The sequence below is a fragment of the Tenrec ecaudatus genome, chromosome 8 (genome assembly GCF_050624435.1).
Source record: "Tenrec ecaudatus isolate mTenEca1 chromosome 8, mTenEca1.hap1, whole genome shotgun sequence".
Classification (NCBI taxonomy): Eukaryota; Metazoa; Chordata; class Mammalia; order Afrosoricida; family Tenrecidae; genus Tenrec; species Tenrec ecaudatus.
The window spans coordinates 27,142,950-27,170,924 of NC_134537.1; the positions used below are offsets into that span (position 1 = coordinate 27,142,950).

Genomic DNA, 27,975 nt, shown 5'->3' on the forward strand with positions numbered 1-27,975 from the left:
CAACCATAAGCAAGATTCAAGTTAATAAAGACAATGTTGTAGAACAAATCACAATCAGAGACAAATGTTTTATTTACCACTATGATCAAGGGAGCAAGTTCTGATCAAAGCAGAGGCTTTCTAGAGGATCTGCTGGGTCAATTCAGTTCAAGGCAGGAGATCAGCTCAGAAGGGTACTGTGACTCTTTGGGGTGCTCCCAAAGGCGTAACTTTGATAGATTTTCTTACAGGAAACAGGATGGTCTTGGGCTGGAAAGCTGAGCTGAGGAATGTTTTTTGCCATGACGACCATGCCCCTACTCATCCTTCGAGGATAGTATGGGCCACCCTCAGAGAATTTTATTCAGAAACCTTACCCATCTAAGCCCTGACCTTGTCCCTTCAGACTTCTTGTACCTAAAACTCAAAGAACACTGAAAACACGCATGATTTGAGTCACTCAAAGGCAGTTTGAATTAAAGAGGGGAGATTTCTTCAGGGAAGAGTTAGGGAGGTGACAAGCATCGCCTTCAGAAGTGTGTAGAATGAAATGGAGGATATATCAAGAGGCAGATTTGTTTAGAAAAGGCTTCTATGGTGTTTAGTAGTATTTTCTTTAATTTTTGTTTGTACTCAAAGCTATACACTGTGTATTCCTGAACTAGATTTGGTTATCTTCAACTTCAACTTGAAGATGCCTATGAGCAATTAATGATCTAGTTCCCCAGCCAGTCCCTGATTTCATTCTCAGTATGATACTGAACTTTGCCAATTTGATTCCAATACACTAATGAGCAAGGTGCACTTGTAAATATGGTCTTCACAACTGGACCAGTAGGCAGCAACATGATCAATGGAGAAAAGACTGCAGTTGTCAAGGATTTCGTCTTGCTTGGACCCACAATCAACGCTCATGGAAGCAGCGGTCAAGAGATCAAAGGTCTCGTTGCATTGGGTCAATCTGCTGTCCAAGACCTCTCTCTTTAACGTGTGAAAAAGCAAGGCTGTTACTTTTGAGGAATAAGGTGCACCTGACCCAATCCATGGTTTTTTCTCTTCTTTTAAATTAAAACATCACTTTATTGGACACTTTTAGAACTCTTGTTACTGTCCATACATCGATTGCATCAGGCATGTTTGTACATATGTTGCCTTCATTCTTTTCTAGACAGTTACTTTCTATTGAGCCCTTGGCAACAGCTCCTCTTATTTTTTTACCTCCCTCTCCCCTTCATAACATTACAAATTATTATTTCCATACCTCACACCGACTGCCGTCTCCCTTCCCCGTGTTTTCTGTTGTTTCCCTCTGGAGAGGGGTGTATGGTTATGAGTTGATCATTGCGATCGGTTCCCCCTGTCTCCCTCTCCCTGCCTTCCCCCGACCCTTCTGGTATCATTATTCCCACTCCTGTTCTTGGATTCTGTGTGTCGTGAGCACCCACCTCTTATCTAAACCTGTGTACATGCTCCGGTCTAGTCTGAATTGAAAATCAGCACTGGGGTCATGAGCGTGAGGGGTGAGGAAGCCTCAAGGAACCAGAGGAATATTGTGTGTTTCACTAATAATGCTTTACTGCGCCCTGGTTGACTCATCCCTTCCCTGTGGCCTCTCTGTGGGGAGATTGTTCTACTCTCTACAGATGGGCTTTGGGTCTCTGCTCCAACCTCCCTTGTTCTCAACAATATGTTTTTGTTTGTTTATTAATCCATGGTATTTTCAATTGCATCATATGCATATGAAAGTTGGATTTGAATAAGAATTGTTACATTAGAATGATGGTGCCCTTGAAGAATATTTGAAGTACCATGGACTGATAAAAGAGCCAACACATCTGCCTTGGAAGAAAAAAGGCCAGAGTGCTCCTAAGAGTCAAGGATGGCAAGATTTCATCTCACATACTTTAGACATTTCCTGAGAGACCAGTCCCTGGAGAAGGTTATCATGCTCGGTGAAGTAGAGGAAGAGGAACAATGAGAAAGACTTCTGACAAGATGGAGTTGGCACAGAGGCTGCACCGATGGGACTCAAAGATTTGAACAACTGTGAGGTTGGCACAGGACCGGACAGTGTTTCGTTGTTGTGCACGGTCACCATGAGCCGGAACTGACTTGACAGCACCCCGCAATGTGGAGAAAAACAGCACAGAAACCAAGCCCACTGCCTGTGAAATCAAGTGTAACTTCTAGCAGGCTGTAAGACTCGGAAGAACTGGTCCAACCCGGGTTTATGAAGTTGTACATATGGATGGATGCAGACTGCCTCATCTTTCTCGCAGAGCAGCTGACAGGTTTAAACTGTGCCCTTTGGGGTACCGGGCATCACGTGGTTAGCACACTGTGCCACCCGGGCCCTCCTCATGGGGATAAATGAAACCAAGCTTGTGCCCATTCCACTCACAGCGACCTTCTAGGGCAGGGTCGCTGTCCCTGTGGATTTCTGAGAGGCCCACTATTTATGGGGGCAGAGAGCCTCATCTTCCCCACACACGTATACCCACTAGTCATGTTGTTGAGAAAAGATATTTGCGATGAGTTAAGTCACTGGTCTAGCAAAATTCTATCAGGAGATCGCGGAGTTCTCTCTATCACCAAGCACCTATTTTCCAACTGCCGATCTTTCTTAGTCCCCAACTTTCACCTTCCAATCACCAGTGCACACTGCAGACACCAGTGAAAACTTCCATTTCTTCATCCTTGGTGTCAGTGGCTCGTATATAAATTAGAACGATCATCGCCTTTCCTGGTCTTCTTTGCGCGTGTATGACGACTTCCTTTGCGTTGACGGTGTTGTAGCTCAGGAGATGGTGTTGAATAACGACTGTGATGTCACTCCTCTTTGTCATTCTGGGCATAGATGATAGGTTGGTCCCATTCAAAATGGCCAATACTCATCCATTTCAGCTCACCAAGGCTGAGGATATTGATCTGTATGGATTCTTAGCTCATTTTTTATAGCGTCCAACTTTCTCATAGTCATACTTTGTATACGCCACATTCGGATTATTAATGGATGTTTGCAGCTAATTATTCTCAGTTTGAGTGATGCTACATAGGCAAATGAAGGTCTCAAAATCTTTACTTCATCGATGTCCTGAAGGTCAGCTATTCTGAAGTGGCAGCTCTTCCTCGGTAGTATTTTGAGTGCCTTCCACCCGAGGGGGCCATCTCCCAACACTGTATGAGGCGATGCTCTGAGCTGTTCACAGCATTTTCACTGGCCAGCTGCTTTCAGAAGTACACCACCAGGTCCTTCTTCCTAATGTTTTCCTTTGGAAAACCCACTAGCATCTGTCCACTGTGGGGACCCTGCTGGCATTTGCTAGAGCACTTCCCATCCCAGCAACATGAAAGGGACCACAGGACAAACTGACAGACAAGTGGTGCGCATGTCTTCCTAGGTCCTTGTGCTAAAAGAGAGGGGCTGTTTGCTCAACCAACTTCCTCTTTCTTAATTAATGCATGCTTTATCCCTCCAGACTTCTGAAACATTAAATGTTCTTCTAGTTATTTTTAATGGACATAATTAAAATAGGACAAAGTTGGAAGCTTATTGTTACTTGGCTGCTTCTATCATCACCCTCAAAGGACTGCAGAGTTGTCCTACATTTTACCATTAGGAGATCTCTGATTCCCCTAAACATTTTTATTGGCATACAATTCACAAATCACACAGCTCAACAGTTCAAGCACTTTAAGAAGATGTATACGATCATCTCCACAATCAGTTTTAGAACATTTTCTTCACTCTGTCACTCATTGTTGCTAGGTCCCCATCCCACCCCCACCCCCCCCCCATCATGAGCTCTTGAACCAAGCACATTCAAAGTTGTTAGGAAACCAACCAAAAAAGACCGACTGTGGGACAATCCCAGTTTCTTCTGTAAATCGTTATTTATTCAATACAAAGAGAACTCCTTGAGGGGAGAAGGTGTGTGCAGGCTTAGACCCTAAAAGAGGAGAGCAGTGACGGACTCGTTTGACTAGAGAGCAGACTGCCAGAAGACTCGGTTTTACCTAGCGACACGTTACTTACTCAGAAATGGTTTCTTAGTTTCTTTCCTGTATCTGATCTGATTCATACATAGGACAAACATGTTCCTTAATAAGCTGGTTTCCTTTAATTACTACTTATACTTGCTGCCCATGGACTCAACTTTGATCCTTGCTCTTAGCCAAAAACCCCAGAGGCCAATATCCAGCCCAATTATTGCCTCATGGGCCCTCAGACTAACTCCCAATCTCTGCTTCCCCTCTGGCACCTGGAGACTCACCTTTCCTTCCCTCAAGCATATCTATACATTAAAAATATTGTGTTATAATTGTTACATGAATCCAAAATCTATCTGAGTTTGCAGCAGGTGGAGAACATTGATCATCTTATCTCTTTTCCTCACTTAAAAATCTCTCATCACACATAAATTCATCACAAGACAGGTATCAGCATCTATATGGCAATACACTGAGGTAACGGACAGACTTTGGGCCTCTGCTCAAGCCCTCCCTCAGTGCGAGAACACTTTGTTTTAACAACCTGGCATTCTGTGATGCTCACTCTCTCGGCACAGTCACTGAAGACAAAACGGGTGCATAAGCAAGTGTGGTGAAGAAAGCGGGTGGTGCTGGCTATCAAAAGATAGAGCATCTGGGGTCTTAAAAGCTTGAAGTTAAACAAGCCCACATGCAAGAAGCACATCAGCCTGTGCAATCATGAGGTGTCTCCGGGACCAGGTAACAGGCATCAGAAGACCCCAAACAAACAAACAAACAAACACATAAACCATATTGTCGAGAATAAGCGGGAGTGGGGGTCAGAGCAGACACCCAAAGTCCATCTGCAGTCAGTGGGACATTCCCTCACAGAAGGGTCACTGGGGAGGGATGAGTCAATCAGGGTGCAGTAAAGCACCAATGAAACACACAATATTCCTCTGGTTCCTTCAGGCTTCCTCACCCTCCACTATCATAACTCTAGTACTGCCTTTCACTGCGGGCTAGACTGGAGCATGTGCACAGGTACAGATAAGACAAAAGAGCTCATGACACATGGAATCCAGGTACAGGAATGGGAGTAGCAATACCAGGAGGGCGGGGGAAGGTGGGGAGTGGAGTAGAAGAAAACAATCGTGACGATCTGATAAACAAATAACTGCAGTCACCCCCCTCCCCCAAGGGAATGAGCAACAGAAATCGTTGGGGAAGGAAGACAGTGGTCGGTGTTTAAGATATTAAAGAAATCTTAATTTATAATTTATCAAGGGTGCAAGCGGATGGGGGGAAGGGGAGGGGGGGAACGTGGTGCTGACACCACAGGATCAATAGAAAATAATCTAGAAAATAATGATGGCAACATACTTTTAAAAAATATTTTTTTAACTCTCATTGTGGTAAATCAAACAAGTCTTCACTGATGTCCCCTAAGAAGAAAAGTATGAGTTGCTCTCTAGGCAGACTGTGTACTTAAATGTTCACTGGTCCTCAAAGGCCATGGGTTTGGTTTGGGCTAGCATTTCACTACTAGTTTTCTCCGGTCTTACAGCACTTTACATCCACTGTCAAAGGTCAACCTGAAGCCGATGATCTAGCTCAGTACATAGTCCAATGTGGAAATGAACTGAAAGGCCTAAGCGATCATTAAGTTTGGGGTAACTTTCAACTTCTCAGAAAATGACACCACTTATTTATTTTCCGTTTAATCTCTCATTATTTTTTTGAATTCCCTATGCTTTTAGGGGGAAAAAGGCTAGATTTTCTATGTTTCCTCTGGGAGGGGCCTGGGGAAAGTCAGGGACCCATGTTTGATCCTAGGGGGGGAGGGTATGTTGTGTCCCCCTGACTGTTGTGTTGTGACTGAGCTGAGGAAACTCTTCCAGAAGGGCCAGCTGCAGCGCGGGGCGGCGAGTTCATCCTGAGGAAGTGTGATGGTGGAGCATGTGGACACCTCTGAGCCTTCTGAGAACAAGAGTCTGTTAGGAGCTACTGATGGGACAAAGAAGATCAACTCCGTGGGGAGTGCCAGAGAAGGAGGGCCGATTCAGAGGATAATTCCAGCCTCCTGAGAGGTAAGCAGGCAGGCAGGCAGGCAGCCTGAAGGAGGGGGCAGGAGGAACAGGGTAAGAAGAGCCCAGCAGCAGAGTGGGGGGCCCTGTGCTTGCTGCCCTCACCCACTGACCACTGCACTGCTGTTTTTCCTGTTGGTCACATGCCGTTTCCAGCTCCCGCACAGTGGCTGTTTCCGTGGGCGATTAAGAGTCATGTTGGAGGGAGAAAGGGCAGAAGAGCCGCAGTGCTTACGGGGGAGTTGTGGGAAGAAGCCAGTTAATTATCCTCCTCTGGCTAATTAGTCTCTGCTCAAGGTTGTATATTCCTGTGGCGTAGAGTCCCTGTAGCCATCTGCGTGAAGAGTAATGTATCATTAAACCCTTGGTGTATCAGCAACAACAACAAAAAGCTAAATTATATGCAGTGGCTTACAATCAGACACACAACACCATCACCACTAGAGAACAGTTGGATTTGGAAGTGATGGCTGATAAGCAAAGGGTAATTTAACAATTATAATAACGCACAAAAATAGGTATTCTAAAAGGAATCACAGAATTTTATAATCTCTTGTTTAAAAAGACTAGCCCAAAACATTAACCAACCTTAAAAAAGGAAAACAAATGCATTTGTATGGACAAAGTTGCATACAAAGAGGAAGGTCCTTGAAACGGATTGACACAGTGGCTGCAACAATGAGCTCAAACATAAGAACAACTGTGAGACTGGTGCAGGACCGGCCGGTGTTTCTTCCTGCTGTGCACGGGCTCACTCTGAGTGAGAACCAAGTGGATGGCACCTAACAACGTCAACATGCCAGATATTGCACTACTGCAGGCTGACCATTCAGTAACAGACAGGACAGGTAAGATCCCTTTGCCTTCACAATCCTTACATTTCACTGCGAGATGGCAGGCAGGATAGCCAACAAATAGAAATGGAAAACAGAGAAAATACAAGAGCAAAGCAAAAACACACAAACGCCTTAATTCTGATTCAACGTGACCCTACAGGCCAGTGTAGGTCTGCCCTGTGGGTTTCTGAGCCTGTAGACATTCACAGGATGCCATGAAACTGCTGGTGTGTTTGAACCACTGACCTTGTGGTTAGCGGCCCACAACTATCGGGCATTACGTGCCTTGTCACAGAAGCAAGCTTATTTCCCACAGTAGATCAGGGAGCTTATTTCTGCAGTGGCTCAGGGAGCCTCCTGGAAGTACTGCAGAAGTTGAGTAACCTGTGGTCTGTTAGCCACAACGCGGGGGCTTAAGCCCCCCCAGCTACTCTGCAGGCGAAAGACGAGGCTGTCTGCTCCCATAAAGATTTCGTCTCGGCATCTCTATGTAGGGTCCTTATGAGTTGGGCTTGACTAGAGGGCTGTAGGCTTGGTTTTCGGTTGGTCAGGAAAGATTTCTGTGATGAGAGGATATTTAAATTGAAACCAGAAGGACAAGAAGTGTATGGACTGGAAGCTCACAGCACCACGTGGATGCCACAGAACACGGGAACATGCAAGGAAAAGGTTAAAAACAAGCAAAAACGTATCGCAACTTAGAGCTTCCCTAGTTCGACACACCGAACCCTGGCTGGTCTGACCAGACTGGTGAGGAGAGACACCAGCCACAGCTGGAGAAGTAGCAAGGCCGTGAGAGAAAACCATGAAGCCAGCAAGCATGCAGCAAGATCCAGCAAGACACCATCTACAAGAAACCTCATCGAAGCATAAAGGCACAGTTGGTTAAAATCATATAAACACATACAAATCCAAAGAAAGTGTGAATGGTTTTACACGTACTGGATAAAGCTTTCATAACAAAGAATCTTATCAAGGATAAAGAGGGACATACATAATTATGAAAGGGCCAACTGAGTGAGAAAATATAACCAGCTTATAGCTGTACGAGCCTAAAAACGGTTCCAAAATACAGCAAGGTATGAGTGAGAGATGAAATAGACAATCAGAGGAGAGTGGAGGAAACTGGCGACTGGTTAAGACTCACCTGTCCGGAGCTCCTGCTGCCAGACCAGAAAATTGGGAGTTAAGGTGAAGGAAACTGGGAGGTGATGTCCTGAAATTAGAATTAGGGTACTAGGGTCTCTCCTAAGCCCCTTTTTGAGTGTGTGATTTCCACTCACAAAGCAAACCAAGGAAACTAAATTGCTCGAGGTTCAGCGATCTGGGCTCAGGGGCTCCAGCTGAAAAAGCTCCAGGAGCAGCAATCTCTCCAGGTTGACACCCTAGTGGGGATAGAATCCCAGACAGGAGGAGAACCTCACACCAGAGCTCTCCCTGCAGTTAGCTGCCTTGAGCTCATAGTCAGGGGGTGGAGGTGGCAGGTAGCCACAATTTGGACTAGAAGAAAAAGCAGAATTTTACCTGAGGCAGATTGTGGTGTGGGAGACAATAGGCGGATTGTCAGAGTCCAGGGGGGAAATTCTGTTCCAATTGTCAAGAAGGAAACAACCCCCCTGATAAGCTGGATCTCCCCCTCTGGGGTCAGCATGACAGGCCCCAAATCAGAGCACCTCACAAGCATACTATAAAAAAGAGGGAAATATATATTATTGGTAAAACTCAAACCCCAATCTTGTTGCTTAGCTCCAAGGAGCACATGGAGGAAGGGGGATGGGGGGGGAGGCTTAATATAAATCAACATAAGAAGAAGCCCACACTAAGGAATGCCAGAATTTAGCTACTGGGCCTGGACCCCCTAAAGCAAATCTAAACTTCTACAGAGCACAGAGCTAGAGCCCCAAGCAAGGGAGACAATTTAATTTGATTCTATTCTAGCTGGTCAGTGTGGGTGGGGGGGGGAGAATAAAATAAAATCCTCTGATCTAGTAGGGCACCAGTAGTCTAGGTAGGACAATAAACTGGGCTACCCTCTCAGTGATTCTACACACAGGTAGGGAGGTCCTACCTGTCCTGGGGCCCTACACAGGGGTGTGGGAACACCTGCCTCCCCCCCTCCCCTGCTGTAGCGCAACATACAGCACAAAGCAGGGATACCATTGAACTCCAGAGCTCAGTACTGCAGTGGGAACTGATGGCTGGCCGCTGGTGCGAGCTTGCCTTCGAGAGTCATCCCACCCTGCATCTGTGGAGCCCTGCATCGAGCGGGCACACCACCCCGCTGCCTCGAGGAAGAGTTGGAACTCCTCCAGCCCCGCGGTCAGGGGATGAAGCCTCAGTTATCGCCTTACTTACCACTCTATTTCTTCTTTATTTACTCTGTCCTCCTATCTTTCCCACCACAGTCAGTCTCAACAAGCTCAGGGTTGTGTTGGGATTTTTTCTCCTTCTTTCTTCTTTTTCCCTTTTATCCCCTCCTTTCCCCTCTTTCTCCTCTTCTCTCCCGCTCTTTCCTATCATACGCCACTACTAGCTTCCAGGTCACTCTGCCTAGGGCAAATCAACCCAAATAGCAGGGGGAACTCCAGCCTGCCTTCTGTGGGAGCACTGCACACCACACAAGGCAGTTGTGACAGCCCTCTACAGAGTTCCATGCTGCTGAGGAAACCTCTGTCAGGCCTCTAAGGTGAGATCTCAACAAGTAGAACAATTCCGCCCAGCACCACTGGGTCCCTGCATTAAAAGGGAGCCCCAACCTGCCATCATGGGGCAGGGTTTAAACCCCTCTGGCCCCACATGCAGGCAATCAGGGATCAGCTATCTCTTTATTCTTTTTTTTTCATCCAAGCCATAACTTTATTGATAGAAACAGTACAAATTTCAAACCAAACATAGTTACGCTTTTGAAACACCAAAAAAAAAAGGGGGCGGGCGGTGTGTGTGTCCTTTGTTTTCAGATGGTTACATGGTTAATTCCATAATAGCATTTACAATATCATTACTGTTGTTCTTCAAGGCCCGGACTGCCTTTGCTCTGGATACATTTGCTTGTGACATGACCAATTCTATGTCCTTAACTTCCACACCTGTTTCATCAACCTCTTCCTCTTCACTCTCCTCTTGCACAGTTGGAGTTTGTGTTTTCTTGAATGTTCGAGACCGCCTCACCTTGAACTTTGAACTTCTCAGCAGCTGTTAGCTGTGCTTGCTGAGATAAGTCCTCGATCTTGGCTTCCCCAAAAACTATGGAAGTGTCTGAAGCAGGGCTCTTGTAGCCACCTGGCTTTGTGATGACAAAGAGGGCATTCTTAGATTTCCGGATAGTGGCTCCAGTGACCCCTGTGACTTGCCGAAGACCCAGTTTGGACACAGCCTTTCGTGCCTTCTTTTCACTCCGACTCTGCTTTGCTTTACTGACTGGTTCCTCGTCGATTTCGGCTGCCGCTGCCAACTGGGCTCATTGTGGGGTTGCCTGTGTGGAATCCTGCTCCTCAAGCTCTGGTACTGACTCGTCACTGTCAGACTCTGTTCCAGATCCTGTCTCAGCCTGGGGCTGGGCCAACTCCTGCTCGGTGGCAGGCACGGTTTCTGTGGCTTCACCGGGCATTTCGCACAGGGACGCGGAGCCAAGATGGTGGCGGAAAGAGAGCGGACGAGAGCGTGACCCCATCTCTTTATTCTTTAATAACTCCTTCTCTCTTTCTTCCCTCTTTACCATCACAGGCAATCTTAATGAGCACAGTGGGGTTTCCCCCCTTCTTTCTCTTTCATATCTTTTTCATTCATTCTTTCTTTCTTCTCTTCTCCTCTCTCTGCTTTTATGATTCTCTCCTCTCCATCTCTTTACTTCCACATACCACTGCTGGTTTCCAGACCCCTACCCTCTGCCTAGGGCAACTCTACCGACCAAGTAGGGAGAGCTACGGCCTACCCCTTAAGACAGTGCTGCATACAGCACGAGGCAGGGCTACACACAACAGCACGGCACAGGTTCAGCTATCTCTTTATCTATTTTAAAATTTTTTCTCTCCTTTGCTTTTTTTCTTTCTTTCTTTTTGTTCTTCTTTCACCTTTATCTTCTTTTCTCCAGTTCTTCTCTCTTTCTGGCCACAATCTCAGCAGATTCAGTTATCCTTTTTTGTTGTTTTCTTTTTTTTACTGTTTTCACTTTTGTTTAGTGTGTACATTTCAGTTGTGTGTGTGTGAGAGAGAGAGTGGGTGTTGGTTTGCTTGGCATTGTTGCTCCAGTGTTTCTTTTCTTCCTTCTCTCTTTTTCTTCTCCTTTCACTCTCTTTCCTTTCATAAGTCACTAGTGGCCTCCAGGTCACTCCCCTCCCACAAGGGCAACTCTGAAGGCCCAACTGGGGAGCTCCCACCCACACTTGTTGGCTTTGCACGCAGCTGGGGGAATCATGCTAATCCTCTTCCATACACCAAGCTGCAGGGGGTTCTCTCCCCTTCAAACAGTGGGGAGTACTCCAGCCTAAACCCCGAAGCCCTACAAGTGACTGGGAGAAACTCCAGCCCACAACTGATGGAACTCCATGCTACTGCGGGAACATCCTCCCAACCTGCAAGGCGATCTCTCTAACTATGCTAATTCCCCGTCAGCTACAGAGCTCTACACCAAAGAGGGTACACCCACATGCCCTCCTCAGCACTCCAGTTTCATAGGGAAATACCACAGCCACCTGAGGTGTTCCCAGCACCGTGAGGCCTACTAGAGATCAGCCAGTAAAACGACGCCCACATGGGCCTACAACAACCCAACTAGCTTCACATGAGAGGACTATCCAACTCACATTCCAAATAACAATACTGGCCGGCTACAGTAAGAGTGAAACCATAGTAAGATATAGCGATAGCCTGACCCATCAGTACAGCTACTGGCAGGTAGTTCATAGAAGCACACATGAGTCCCCCAAGAGAGAATGAAGATGGCTCCAGGCTCCTCTAAAACAACACGTAAACAGCAACCCGTCCTAACAGCCTGAACAAAAAAAAAGCAGGAGAAACAGAAGACAATGTCGGAAGAAGTCATGAACCTAATGATGTGCATAGAAGCAGATATTGACCTGCCAGAGAAAGAAATTTTCAGAATGCTGCTTGGAGTCATACAATATATTAGGGAAGCAATGCAGAAAAAAGATGAAATGATAGAGGAGATAACGACAACGCACCAAAGGGAAATACAAGACTTAAGGGATGAAACAACAAAATCCAGTGACAAATTGACAGACCTCGCCAATAGGCTTGAGGAAGCAGAGAATCGCACCAGTGACCTAGAGGATGACCAAGCAGACCTCAGCAACCGAGAAAAACAGTCAAGACAATCAAATTAGCTGAAGAAAACTTGAGAGCCATGTCTGATGCTATGAAAAGAAACAATATTAGAAAAATTGGACTACTGGAACAAGTTACAACAAAGAAGGCAACAGCAAAAATAGCAAGGGAATTGTTAGAGGATAACTTCCACAGCTTAATAAATGAAAATCAGGCAACCATTCAGGAGGCTGAAAGAACCCCAGCCAGATCCAATCCCAAGAAGAAGTCACCAAGACACATAAATGTCAAATTATCCAACACAAGGAAAAGGAGAAGATCATAAAAGCAGCTAGGGAAAAGCAAACAGTCACATATAAAGATACCCCAATAAGAGTATGTTCAGACTTATCAGTGGAAACTATGAAGAAGAGGAAGGAACGGAGTAACATATTCCAAAAATTGAAGGAAAACAACACAAACCCAAGAATACTTTACCTGGCCAAATTATGTATTAAGATAGATGGAGAAGTAAGAGTCTTCTCAGAAAAGGACAACCTCAAAGAATACATAAAAAGAAACACAGCCCTACAAAAGATTCTTGCTGATCCAGTATGGGCAGAAGATCAACACCCACCAAGGGCAAAAAGAGACCATCACAAAGAACAACTCCACCCATAGGGCGACAAAGAGAAAACAGCCTCCTGGATAGCATTGGCTTAATAGTGGAAAAAAGGCAAGCATAAACCACACACACAACACAAGCGGATAAGATAGATAGGTAGGAAAACACCCAACACAAAAGGTACAAGATGACATCACAGAGTTTACAGATGGATGTAATAACGCTGAATATCAATGGCCTGAACTCAGGCATTAAAAGGCAGAGGCTAACAGACTGTCTCAGAAAACATAACCCATTGATCTGCTGCCTACAGGAGACACATCTCAAGCTTGCAGACAAAAACAGGTTGAGAATTGAAGGCTGGAGAAAATATACCAAGCAAATGGCACTGCAAAAAAAGTAGGGGTAGCGATCTTAATATCTGACCAAATTGACCTCGAAATGCAGGCCATAACAAGAGACAAGGAGGAGCATTATATAATGCTCAAGGGAACAGCAGACCAAGAACCAGTGAGCATAATAAATATACATACGCCCAATGAGAGACCCACGAAATTTGTAAATCAAACACTCCAAAAAGAAATCACAGGCTCAACAATTACAGTTGGTGACTTTAATACACCACCCTCTGAAAAAGATGATTAGGAAAATAACTCAACAAGGAGGCTACAGATCTAAACAGTACAATTGGATGACTTGACTTGATATTTTCAGAGCTTTCCACCCACATGCAAAGAAATTCACATTCTTTCCAAGCCCACATGGCACATATTTGAAAATAGACTCCATACTGGGACACAAGTCGTACTTGAGTAAATTCAAGCACATAGAGTTTATACAGACGTCTCTCTCCGATCACTGTGCCATAAGGCTAGAAATCAACAGAAGGACAGTGAAGAAAACAAGGACAGACAGTTGAACGATGAACAGTTCTCTATTCCAAAAGGAGTGGCTTTTGACCCAGATCAGAGATGAAATCAGGAAGTTGTTAGAAACCAATGAGAACGAAAATACGACATACCAAAACCTTTGGGATACAGGAAAGGCATTTTTCAGAGGAAGGCTGATAGCAATAAATGCACACATTAAAAAAGAGAGAGAGAGACTCGTGGATGATATGCTGGCAAAAAATTTACACCAATTGGAGCAGAGTAAACAGAACAACTCTATTTAATAGCAAGAGAATAGATCTAATAAAAATCAAAGCTGAGATACAGGAAAGGGAAACCAAGAAAACTATGGAAAATATTAATGCAGCTAAAAGTTGGTTCTTTGAAAGGATTAACAGAATTGATAAGACCACTGGCAAACCTAACCAAAGAAAGGAAGGAATAAATGACAACTGCAAGGATGAGGGATGAAACGGGGCATTACAACTGACCCTAATGAAATAATATAATTACCCAGTACTATGAAAGCCTATAATCTAACTAATTCAACAATGTGGAAGACATGGACAAATAGTTGGAAACACAATCCCTCCCTAGACTAACCCAGATGGATGTCAAGAACCTCAACAGACCCATAGCAATGGAAGAAATAGACAAGGTTATCAAGGGATTACCAACAAAAAATTCCCCAAGGCCAGACGGCTTCACATAATTCTACCAAGCATACAGGAAAGAACTGACACCAATCCTACACAAACTCATCCAGAACATAGAAAAAGAAGGAACATTCCCAAACTCTTTCTACAAAGTTAGTATAACTCTGATACCTACAGTGAGCAAAGATCCCACAACAATTGAGAACTACAGACCAATATCCCCAATGAACATTGATGAAAAAAATCCTTAACAAAATACTGGCCAATAGAATACAAAAATGTATTTAAAAAATAATTCACCATGACTAAGTGGGATTCATACCAGGTATGTAGGGATGGTTCAACATACGAAAGACCATCAGCATTATTTGCCACTTTGACAGGCAGAACTTTAAGAACCACATGATAATATCGATAGATGCGGAAAAAGTATTCTACAACATCCAACACACATTCCTGTTTAAGACACTCAAAATGATAGGAATAGAAGGAAAATTCCTCAATATCATACACGTTATATATGAAAAACTAACAGCCAACATGGTAGTTAATGGAGAAAAGACAAAAACAATTCCACTGAGAAAGGGGCCCAGACAAGGATACCCTTTGTCCCCACTCCTATTTAATATCGTACTGGAGGTCCTAGCTAACAACATAAGACAAACAAAAGATATCAAAGGTAGTCATCTGGGGAAGGAAGAGGCAAAATTATTATTATATGAAGATGATATGATTCTATACATTGAAGATCCCCTAAACTTCACAAGTGGAGTGTTGGAAGCAATCGAGGAATATAGCAGAGTGGCAGGATACAAGATCAACAAACAGAAGTCTATCGGACTGCTCTACACATCAAACAAAGTCATACAAGGCTTGAAGATAAACAAGCGGCCATCTAGCTCAGAAGCAACAAAGCCCACATGGAAGAAGCACACCAGCCTGTGTGATCACGTAGTGCCAAAGGGATCAGGTATAAGTCATCATCAAAAGAAAAAAAATCTTACCATAGTGAATGAAGGGGGAAGTGCAGAGTGGAGACTCAAAGCCCATTTGTCGGCCACTGGAAATCCCCTCACAGAGGGGTCTAGGGGAGGAGATGAGTCAGTCAGGGTGCCATGTAGCACCGATGAAGAATACAGCTTTCCCCCAGATCCTAAATGCTTCCTCCCCTCCAACTACCATGATCCGAATTCTACCTTTCAAGTCTGGATAGAGCAGGGTTGTACACTGGTGCATATAGGAGCTGGAGGCACAGGGAATCCAGGGTGGATGATACCTTCAGGACCAGGGGTGTGAGGAGCGATACTGGGAGAGTAGAGGGTGAGTGGGTTGGAAAGGGGGAACCGATTACAAGGATCTACATGTGACCTCCTCCCTGGGGGACGGACAACAGAAAAGGGGGTGAAGGGAGACGCCAGATAGGGCAAGATATGACAAAATAATAATCTATAAATTATCAAAGGCTCATCAGGAAGGGGGGATCAGGGAGGATGGGGGAAAAAAAGAGGACCTGTTGCAAAGGGCTTAAGTGGAGAGAAAAAGCTTTGAAAATGATTAGGGAAAAGAATGTATAGATGTGCTTTATACAATTGATGTATGGATTGTGGTAAGAGTTGTATGAGCCCCTAATAAAATGTTTTTTAAAAGGTATACTTTTTAGGTCAATAAGTCGATGGATATTGACAAAAATATATCCATGTAACCACTACCTTAGTCAATATTTACCTGACTTTGAAAGGTTCCCTTGTACTCCTTCTTCCTACTTAATGTCTATTTTTATTCCTAAAACCAGATAATCAAGATCTGCTTTCTAACCTAAAGGTATATTTTCTTATAAATGTAATAATAAATTTGCACTTGGCTCTAAAAAAAAAAAAGAAAGAGCTTTATATACAAAAGCAATTGAATATTGAGAAAACATCCCAGCCCAGTCCAAATCAAGTCCCTAAGTCTGATATTAGGTCCATATGTCCGCTACCAATCTATAAAGTCCTCTTCACACTCATAAAACACATGCAATGACGCCAAATGAAGGAAGATAGCAGGCCAGTGGGGGGAAGGTCTTGTAGATCCTGTGGCATTGTAAGCATCTCAGGGCTGGCAGGGGTCTCTATGTGGCTTTCTGGCTCCATCAGTCTCTCTCCATGTGTCTTCTCTCCAGGAATGTCTCGCAGGGAGTGAGCGTGTGTGTCGCCTCCTGGGAGCTATTATCTCCTTAGCGCCTCCTAATGAGGTCATCAAGCTACTCCCTGATTGGGCTAGATTCCACCCCTTCACTTTGAATCCTCAAATTGACACCAGATTATGTTAATGGCCACAAGCTTATACCTAGAAAAAATAAGAAACAGACCACAACCAGACATCTGCTCCCCAATATTCATCACTGCATCGCTCACAATCACAAAAAAATTAGAAACAGCCTACATTTCCATCAATAGATTAATGGATTAAACTCTGGTATATACACACAGTGGAATACTACACATCCCTGAAAATAGTGACAAAACGATGAAACACTTCAAGTCCTGGAAAGAACTGGAGGATGCTATTCCAAGTGAAGTTAGCCAAGCACAAAAGGTCAAGTACAGAATGAGTCCACTGAGGTAAGTTCAAACAGCAGAATAGGCATACTGAAAATGCACACAACACACAATTCCCGGGCTGAGGACCAGATACGCTACATGAGCCAGACCAAACCCAAGGATTCGTACGTCAGCAAAAACAGATGCAGACAGCACCTGTGCTGACAGGCTTCTTTTCTCCTCCTCCCATATGCCCTTAAGGCCACAGAGGGGTAGGGAGTAAAACTGACAGCAACAGGGGTGGGTGGGCCCTAACCTACCCGAGGGGAGGGTATCATTTATATCTCCACAAGAAAGAAAAAACGAGAGTAGACCTCATTCTGGTGTGCCAATCCTTCAATCCTTGAGGGTGACGTTCCTGCTCAGAGCAGCTCATTCCCAGAGATGAGCGCAGGGCGGGTCTCCGCTGGACACATGGCGTCCTCTCCCTAGATGACAGGACTGCAGAGGACGGCCCTGGAGATACAGCTTGGGGAGAGCGGCTGGTCTGACCCGCTAGATCAGTGACTAGAGCAAAGCCCGATTGTAAATGGCTGACTGGGGGGGCAGCATTTGGCACCCCATCTGAACTGGCTTGGGGGTCACAAGGGGGTCACAGTGAAAGTCTAAAGGGGTAATGGGTGGTGGGGGGCACTAGACTGCTCCATCCCTGATTGCAGGAATAGCAATGGGGACTTTTCGGATGCGTGCCTTTCGGACATGAATGTTGAGGACTGAAAGGGAATATGTGTTGGATGGTAAGTGGGACCTGAGATATGTAGCCCTGAAAAAAATGAGGACTGGGCTGATGGTGTATAACATGTCCTCTCTATTTAACAGGGACACATTCATCTGATCTGGCAGGATCCCTGTTACACTTGTGACTATCCATATGTTCCATGTGTGTGCATGTATGTGTGTGTATCTATACAAGATAGGCGGGTTAGGCAATCTTACAGAGACAGAAACAGGACCGAGGGTTCCTGTAGGGCGTGGGAGAAGAGGCGGCAAGGGGAGGTGAGCAGTGAGCCAATAATGATGGGTACAGGGGAATAAAATTCTAAAAGTGTTCTAAAATTGATGACAAGTAGGGTGGAGATTTTCTTGTTGTGCTTGATCAATTGAATTGTATCAGAGAGGAATTAATGAACAATGAGTACATGTGATAGTGGGGCAGGAGGAAAAAAGAAAGAAGGAAAAAATACATATGTATGCCAATGTATGCATACATGTGTATTTGCTTACATATGTATGTATGAGCAAATGCAACAAGGAAACAGATGGACCTTGGATCTCAACTTACATTGTACATCAATACAAGAAAACTTTGATCTAATAACCTGGCATTTGGTGATGTTCACCTTCCCTAACACGATCACTGGAGTTAAAGTGGGTGCATAAGCAAATGTGGTGAAGAAAGCTGATGGTGATTAGCTAGTAAAAGACACAGCATTTGGGGTCTTACACACTTGTAGCTAAACAAGCGGTCATCTAGCAGAAAAGCAACAAAGTCCACATGGAAGGAGCACACCAGCCTGTGTGATCATGAGGTGTCGATAGGAAGAGTTATCACAAGTTCAAAAACAAGCAGCCAAATCGATGTGAGGGGACACAGATGTAGTAGACACCCAAAACCCACCTGTAAGATAATTGGACTGTCCCTCTCAGAAGGGCCACAAGGAAGGGATGATAAATCAAGGGTGTGGTATAGTACTGATGAATCACATAACTATCCTCTAGCTCTTTAAAATTTCTTCCCCTTATATTTATGGTTTTTATTTGTTTTACCTCATTAATCAATCATATTAGATTTCTGTATATTCATTGGTATATTTAAGATCATTCCTACATGAAGAGCCAAGATAGGTAACCCTTCAGAAACAGTAATAGGAGTGATGTCTCTGAGGGTATGAGAAGGGTGGGGGTGGGTGGGAATAGGGAGCTGATAGGACTGATGACGGTACAACCGCACTCAATGCGATCAAACAACAAAACTGTATGTGAATGGATATATTGGATTGTGTGAGATATGGGGGGGGGACTATTATAGGGGGACAAAAAAGGTTTCCTGGGGGGTAGGGTGGGAGAGGTAGGGGATCATGGGGAGCTGATATCAAGGAGTTCAAGAAGAAAGGAAATAATTTGCAACTGATTGTGAAAGCAATTGTACAGTACTGCTGGATGAGATTGAACTATGGAATGTTATGATATCCATAAGAGCTCCCAATAAAATGATAAATAAATAAAATAAATTGTAGAAAAATAAAGGATACTATACGACAATAAAAACAAACTACGGACATGAATCTTGAGTATCATGTTAAGCGGAAGGAACTATATACTATGTAATTGCATTTATGCAATTTTCTGGATAGTCATAGAAATGTGTCGATAAAAGACTGAACATTGTATGATTCCATTTAGAAAGCATTTTGGATGAGGGAAAAATTATGTGAGCAATTTCCAGGGGTAGGACGAGGCTAGAGGGGACACCTTGATGTGACAGCACAATCTGCACCATGATGTGGTGGTGGCGGCCTGACTACATGTTTGTTAAAATTCACAGAACTGCGTCTCTGAGAAATGTGCACCAAACCAAAGCCTACTGCCAGCAAGCCGCTTCCCGTCCATAGCGACTCTATATAGGGCTCCCGAGACTGTAAATCTTTAAGGAAGCAGACAGACTCATCTTTCCCCCATGGAGCGGCTGGTGGGTTTGAAGTGCCAACCCCGTGATCAGCAGCCCAATGCTTACCAGACAGCATCACCAGGTCTCCTTTGGGATGATGGTCAGCATCATGTAAAACCTAAGAGGCCCCTGGAAACACACAGGGCCAAATGAGACTGACAGTGCAATGATACAAAGCAGTTCCTTATATACAACCTCATCTTATGCTACTCTTTAACTTCCTTAATCTTTAAAAAAAAAAATCTAATGCTATACAGAGAGAACCATGACAGCAGAACGTGACAATGGCCTTGTTTTTCTGGGTCTCACAAGTTTACCCCTGGACTGGATGCAGTCTGAACACTTCCCCTCTCTCTCTCTGAGGAGGGAAGTTCGTGTTTCCCTTCAACAGGTTCTGCCTTACCCCGGCTGCGGGGTTCACAGCTTCCCTGTAAGAGAGCGACGTGGGCAGGCTGCCCGGGACTTGGCATAGTTAGCCAATCTGACAGCAGAAAGCCCTGGGCCCTTTCTAGGGAAGACGGCTTAGAGAAGGTGTTACAAGGTGAAGAAAGGACAGATGAGTCACACACCGAAGGACGTGTCTTTTTAGACAAGTGAAACTCAAGCATATGTGACAAACTAGCTGTAGAACAGGGTCATTACTGTGAGAACAGGGAAGTCCCAACTCACTTCCCTAGCTGCCTCTGGGTACATGCTGCTGGGAGAGCCCCGAGAAATAATGTACAAAAACACAAGTAAACGCAGCCTGTTACGAATGAACAGGAAACGCACACTTCCTGAGCCACACTCTGATTGGTCCTTCCACATGGTTTAGCTCATCTTCTCTTCAAACAACTCTGAGAAATTGTTGTTCTCTCCTATAGATGAAGGGCAGGTGTGTACTTCAGGGAACCTTCATGGGAAAGAACCACAGCTCGCGTTGTCATTTGCAGGGAACCCTGGTGGCACCATGGTTATGCATTGGGTTGCAACCTTCAACGTCAACAGTTTGAAACCAACAGCTGCTTGTAAGAAAGAGGGGCTTTCTACTCCCCACAGGAGCAGTTCTACCCTGACCCAGAAGCTTGAGCTCACTGTGAGTAGACATCGACTCCAGGCCTCCTGTTCAGAACTTCGCAAGATCCAAGCAAGGGGTCTGACTAGAGGTGGAACCTGTCCAGCTGTACACCACATGGCCACAAAACCAGCCATGGGGGCGGGGGGGAGATAGCATGCAAGAGGGCTGTCTGCTCCTTACAGTACCCATCATTTCACACCTTGAATACATGGTTCCACGGCTCCACAGTGACATCTCCAGAGGAGATGCTGTAGCTTTTTTAAAAAAAATCTGTTTTACTGTCTCGGGTGTCTTTTATCTACCCTTTCTCTTGAAACTCCCTTCTTCCTTACTTCATCCAGCAGCGAGCTATCTTTAATAGAAAGGAGCTTTTCATCACCTCCTGTAAGAGCTCCCTTTTTATGTCTGAAGATCATTCAGGGCAATCTATCTAGAACAGTAAGATGCAAATAAAAGTGAGGAAAAATAATTCACTCTGACTTTAAAATAAGTGAACTCTTCTGAGAAGAAATCAATCAGGTTAAAGAATGAGCCTTTACAGGAGATAACGAGTAAGAAAGCGCTACTGGAAAACGAAATGTGGTGCGAAGGAAAAGTAAGCTTTTCAAAAGTTCACCCTGATTTCCAAAGAAATGTCTAATTAATCTCTAACTCCTTGAGAAGCTATACAACATTGATTAGTTTATAGAAAGGAACTAAGATGAGCTGGGAGTTATTCCGATAAAAACATAGCTTTTTGTTTTGTCTTGTTTGTGTCCAAGTAAAGTCCTTCAAGAAGGGCAGGCCTCCGTAGTTGGCATGTGGATAACATGCAGACTAGATAAACACATGCATTCAAAGAATGAGAAGCAATGATCAGGAGTGGAAATTACCGGAAGATTTGGCCCTTGAGATTGGTTGGTTTCTTCCAGGTTGGTTTCAATTTGGGGTTTTGTCTAGTTTCTATCAGTAACGGTATCATTTAGAACAAACAAACATAGCTAAGCATAAACCTCTCCAGTATCGTTCTCATGCAGCTACAAAGCACAATCTAATTTTCAAATTAAGTACACAAGCAACAGAACGGCAATAACCGAATCAGCAACATGAATTTAACGTGACACAGTTTAACTGCTGCCTGAAATCTGACCACAGTGCTCGCTGCCACAGCACAGATTTGAGTCTTTCGGCCCAGGCGGCTTTAAATGAGTGTTCTGAGGAGCCCTGGTGGCACAGTGGTTACTTGTTGGGCTGCTAACTGCAAGCCAGCAGTTCAAAGCCTCCAGGCGCTCCACTGGAAAAAGACCAGATTTTCTACTACTCTTGGAAACCCCACAGGAGCAGTTCTAGACTCCCAGTAGGGTCACTATGAGCTGGAATCAACTCGATGGCAGTGGACTTTACAACAAATGAAACAGCCAGGACAAAGTAAAATCCTCCATCAAACTGGATGATGTGCCTCTGACTCACAAATAGATGAGCCACCATTAAGAATGCCCAAGGGGGCTTCCACAAGTTTGCAGAAAAAAATTCCCACTTCCCCACGAACTCTTAGAAGCCCTCTTGTAAAATTCTTATTTCTAAAATGTAATCAGAACTTAATGTTAGATTCTATTCTATTGTCCATAAATTATCCACAACATTTATATTTATATCCTACTTTTCTGGGATATCCGAGCAACAAAGATAGTTGTAAAAAGTAATCTCTATAAACACAAGGTCACAAAGAAACCGGGCACATGAACGGTGAAAGGATTCTTTCTGAGAAATAAACTGGTGATTCGTCCCTACCACATCCTGAGAGCCTGTTAAGCCAATAAACAGCAAGCCAACAAGTGCGTCACTTTGAGAAAGGCAGGCGGAGACACACAGGAACATGGCCTATCTATTCTTGAAAACAGGATATAAAAAAATGTCATCAAAACACCAAAAATGGCTCAGAAAAGACATCTGATTTGTGGTAAGTTAAACCTCTAACTACACTTTCCAAATCTACTTCTACTTCCTACTCTCGGTGACAACAAAGATAAAAATTCTTAGACTCAGACACCGACAGCCTGTCCAGAGAAGTGACTACCTTCTGCCAGAACCTGGCGACTCACTTTGTATGGGGCCAGCGCGCCAGTCATGTTTAGCTTAGACGTTTCCAGAGAGCCCGGCTGGTTTGTCCTTGGCGTTGTTTGGTTTTGCTTATGAGACCCTTTCTTCGAGCGTCTGTTAAGCTGTCTCACTGGAGCTACTGCCCTCAAGTGGATTCCTACTCACTGCGACCCTACAGGACAGGGTCAAACTGCCCCAGCAGGCAGCCAAGACAGTAGCTCTTCACAGGGGTCGAAAGCCCTGTCTTTCTTCTGTAAGCTAGAACAACAGATTACTTTACAAATTTCCCTTAAATTGAATTTTATTTACATAGATAGCGGATAAGGGAGCCCTGGTGCCGTAGTGGTTATTCCTTGGGCTGCAATCAGCAAGGTCCACAGTTTGAAACCACCAGCTGCTCCTCAGCTGAAAGACTGGGCTCTCTACTTCCATAAAGAGCTACGGCCTTAGAACCCCGCGGGGCAGTTCTACCCTGTCCACAGGGTCGCTACAAGTCAGCATCAACTGGATGCCAGTGAGTTTGGGTTCTGTTTTTTGTTTCAGTTTGGAGACAGAGCACAGGGGTAATTAGGCCATTCCTAGATTAGATAGAGATTGGAGGGGGGGTTTAAAGCTCCCCAGACAGAAAGAGGAGGAACCAAGGGTCTATTACCCTCCAAACTTGACCATGCAGCCAGCTACTTACTCTCCCTCCACACTCCTAGTCTCTACTCCTCACCTGCTCACTTCAATTGAGTTCAATGACCGTTTGCTGAGTGCCAGCTCTGTCCTAGTCACTGTCTTGAGTATTGGGACGACAAAATAATATTAAGTTATAGTTCCTGCTTTATAGGAGTTTGCCTTCTCTAAAAGTCCTTCCTCTACGGAATCTCCCTCATCTCCCCAGGGCCGGATTCCGGACTACGTCATCCTATGCCCAAGGCAGAAATGCAGTACTTCCTCCTCGGAGTTGCTAGTAGCGCTTGCATTTCTCTACAGCTCCGTGCCTTCCCTGCTGCCTTATATCCGTGTCCACTGAGTGGAAAGTAAAGGGAAGGAGATAGCTGAGTCCCAGCTCCATCAACTAATTGCTATTTAACCTTTGGCAAATTAATTTCTCTAGGTTTGTTTCCTCATCCGTAAAATAATTGCAAACACTTACTGAGTAATTACTATGTGCCAGGTAATTTTCTAATCACTTTGCTCATATTAACTTCTTCAGTCCCCACAGTAACCCTGTGAGGCTGGTGTACAAATGAGAAGAGAGACCGAGAAACTTAAAAAAAAAAAAAAAAGTGTACTGCTGCCTTGAGCCCTGGACGTCTGGCTGTAACCCTGCAGGTTCCAACCCACCAGCCCCTCCAAGGGAGGAAGACGAGGCTGTTTGCTCCCCTACAGACTTACAGTCTCAGCTCACTAGGACTTGGGATCAACGCCATGAGTGGGTTTGGGGCTTTACACAGCTAGTAAGTATGGAGCCTGACTTTGAACCCAGGTAGTCTGGCTCTGTCTGCCACTCAAAATGAGGTGGGGATGCCCACTAAGGATCAAGGGAAATCATGCGTGTTGTTGTTAGGGGGCATCTGGTCCCCTCTGACTCACCATGCCCCCATGTGACAAGAGAGCTGCCCTCACAGGGTGTTCTGAACCGTCAGCAACACAGGAGGGGCTGCCAGCGCCCTCTCGGAGAGCTGCTGCTGGGCTACAGCCATCAAGTTCACAGGCAGTAGCTGAGGCCTCTGCTGTTGTACCACCAAGGCTCGGAAGACAATGGGTCTCAAAGCTTTTAGCACCGTGCCCAGTACACATTAGGTTCCACCATGTGTTAGTTTCCGTCCATGCCTCAGAAACAAACCCACTGCCATCAAGTTGACGCCAACTCATTCCCAGCCACTCTAGAGAGGGCTGAACGCCGCCAATGTCTCCACGGGGCAGCTGTTGGGGTTTGAAGCACTGACCGGGCAGGTAGCAGGCCAAAGGCTAACCGGCAGCATCACCAGCACCACCCCAAGTGCTATCACTCACTACCAATGGCCCAAACTACAACCAGGCCACACGGGATGGCAGCTGACTGGCTTCCGGACAGCTCGTCCCCCTCATCTGTGATGTCCTAGTGCCGTCATGGAGCGCTCACGGTGAAGCGATGAGGTTAATTTGGGGGTAGGGGTAGGGGGACGGGGACAGAGGAAGGGAGGCAGTGGGTGGAGGAGCTAGGTCCCTCTCCAGGGAGAACTGTGGAAAGGAGCAGGTGGCAAACCACAACCACCACTCCTCCCAGCCGCACAGAATCTGTGGTGGTGGGGAAGACATGGTGGGCAAGGGGGCTTAATGCACACCACGCCCATCCAGAGCTGCACTGGTGGGCACTTGATGAGCTGTACTGAAAACAGGGTGTGATGGTTGGGGATTATGTCAACTAGACACTCCTGGGTAAGGATAGGGGCAGAGCTGAACCTATCAATCAGTTGGTTCTGGGCCTGAAGATAGTTCATTGGGTGTGGCCTTTAGTGTAAGAAAGAGAGACTGAGCAGTCAAGTTCTCTGGGGCCTTCACCTGCTGCTAGAGCTGAATCTTGCATCAGGTTCTTTGACGTCCTATTGCCGGCTTCAGTTATTCCATTTTAGGTCAAACCGATCAATAGCTGATATAAATGGGACGGCCAGGCCCAGAACTGATCACCCTCATGATGAATTTTCCAGGCACTTCCATCCAAGCCTATCTAAAACTATTAATCATGATATTTGAAAAATAATACACTCCCACCTTTAACAAACATTCATTGCAGGCTTTCCAAACCATTTTTTCATTCAGTTGCTTATTCTTCTTTAACAAAAACATTCTAACATATAAGCATGGGCCCTTAAAGTACTGAGGTTTTCAGAGATGCAACGACTGAATGGCATTAGTGAATAAGATCCAGCTTCTTCAAGGTAAAAGGTTGTCAACACGGCAGCTACAGACAAAGCAGACAATATCTCATGGAGGCTCATAAACAGATCTACGATTGTTTAAAGTGAATCCAAAGTTAATTACAATCATCGCAGGCTGGAAACAAAATAGGGAGATAAGCATCTCTGCTGGAGCCATAACTCCGCATGCACAATCAGAAATGTACATCAATCCTAAATGAGTGTGCACATGTTGCCTAAAAAAGCTTCTAATTCCTTTGTGACTTAAATGCAGTTTAACATTACCAAATGACACTTATAAAATAAGAAAAATACCTTACAGGTGGATTCACTGTCAGTTAACATCAAATTATAAAACATTACAATGAAATGTGTTGGTTATCTAGTATTATCTCAAAGACAAATATCTTTCTGATAATCATTGTAACAGACTCCTGAGTCCTTGGGTGAAAGCAAAAAGCCATTCTAACCTGCAGCAGACAGCATCTGCTATTGGCATCAAAACAAACAAACAAAACCCAGCGATTTCAGAAACCACAATAAAAATAGTCTAACACCGGGGCAGAAGAAGAACAGTATAAAATTTGTATTATTCTCTGAAAAGTGAGAAATAATAATACTCTAACTATTAGATTATCCCCTACACAAAACATTCCGATTTTTAAAAGCTAGTTTACCAATTATATAGGTCCTGAATTTTAGTCCCGGAAAACATTGGAAACGTCTCACTGGCCAGTACTCTGTTAAAGTATCCAGATCTGGAAGAAAAAAAATTGAGGAAATGACCCAGACTAAAGGAAACGAAGGAGACTGGACAACAAAATGCAGCCGAAGCCGAGTGGGGTCCATTCTGACTGACAGAGATGACCGGACAGGACAGGGTAGAACTGGCCCCGAGGGTTTCCAAGGCTGTAGCCTTTATGAAGACAGACTGCCACAGCTCTCCCCTGAAGGGCGGCTGGTGGTATAAAGTCACAGGCCTTACGAAACAAGCCGAAGGCCTGATCTTGATCATCATACCATGGAAATGTAAAATTAACATGAATGGAATCTGGGTGAAGAGCAAAAAGAATATATACTATATTGTATTCATTTTATAAGTCTGAAATGATTTCAAAATTGAAAGATAAAACACAGACTTCAGGCTATGGGACATAGGAGGGGCAGTTCCCAGAACCCCAGGACCAGTGGGAAGATAGTCATACAGGTCGGCGGACAGGCCTAGAATTATGTATGCTTTTTGGGTTGTTTTTCCGATTTATTCAATCTTGTGCTTTCTTTTTGTTTTGTGTCTATAAATGTTGTTTTGCCTACTACGTTAGTCTGGGTAGATTAGAGAAGTACCCCACTCCTGGTACCTTATGTCAGTCTGGGCAGACTAGAGAAACAAATGCATGGACACTCATGTGTGTAAGAAAGAGGTTTATATACAAGAGCAATTGTGTATTGAGAAAACATCCCAGCCCAGTCCAGATCAAGTCCACAAGTACAATATTAGCCAATATGTCCAATACTAATCTGTAAAGTCCTCTTCTGACTCACAAAACACATGCAATGATGCCGAATGCAGGAAGACCACAGCCCAGTGGGTGGGAAGTCTTGTGGATCCAGTGGTGTTGTAAACATCTCAGCGCTGGCAGGGCTCTCCACATAGCTTCTTCAGCACCCAGGGCTGCATCAAGGTAGGCCCATGTGGCACCTCCTCAGTGATGTCTCGCAGGGAGTCAGCCTTGTCAGTAGAGTCTCCAATGGTGAGAGTCCACCTCCAAGGAGGAAATACAGGAGTTCCCAAAATTCTCAGGAGAAGGCCATACCCACACAGAGGCCTCATTGGCTATGACCCGCTTGACAGACTAGACTCCACCCCTCCATTCTTAATCCTCTCAAGTCCCAAACTGACACCAGATTATGTTCTAGCACAACTACCAATATAAGATAGGCACAGGAAGCAAGCCCAAGGAGAAAGCAATGGTACCAATGAGCCCGGAGGGACCTGGGGGAAGGAGGAAGCGGGGAAAACAAGTGGTGAGCAAACAACACCATAGACAGGGGAACAACTAGGGAATTAAAATCAACAATGAGGAGGATGGCATTCCGTGAAGCTCGCCCTACCAGCACAATTGCTGAAGACAACATGGGTACATAAGCAAATGTGGTAAAGAAGGCGGATGGTGCCCAGCTATCAAAAGATATAGCATCTGGGGTTTTAAAGGCTTGAAGTGTAACAAGTGGCTATCTAGCAGAGAAGCAACCAGCCCACATGGAAGAAGCACACCAGCCTGTGCGATCATGAGGTGTTGATGGAATCAGTAACAGGTACCAGAAGACCCCAAACAAACAAACAAAAATATTGTTGAGAATGAGGGGGGGTCAGAGCAGAGACCCAAATCCATC

At 44.9% G+C, this 27,975-nt stretch overlaps 1 protein-coding gene and 1 pseudogene across 4 annotated transcripts in view; both read right to left on the reverse strand.

Moving 5' to 3' along the window:
• Positions 1–27,975, reverse strand: part of C8H3orf70 (chromosome 8 C3orf70 homolog) — a 77,801-nt gene that overhangs the window by 32,382 nt on the left and 17,444 nt on the right. The window lies entirely within an intron of this gene.
• Positions 9,699–10,519, reverse strand: LOC142454238 (nascent polypeptide-associated complex subunit alpha pseudogene; annotated as a pseudogene).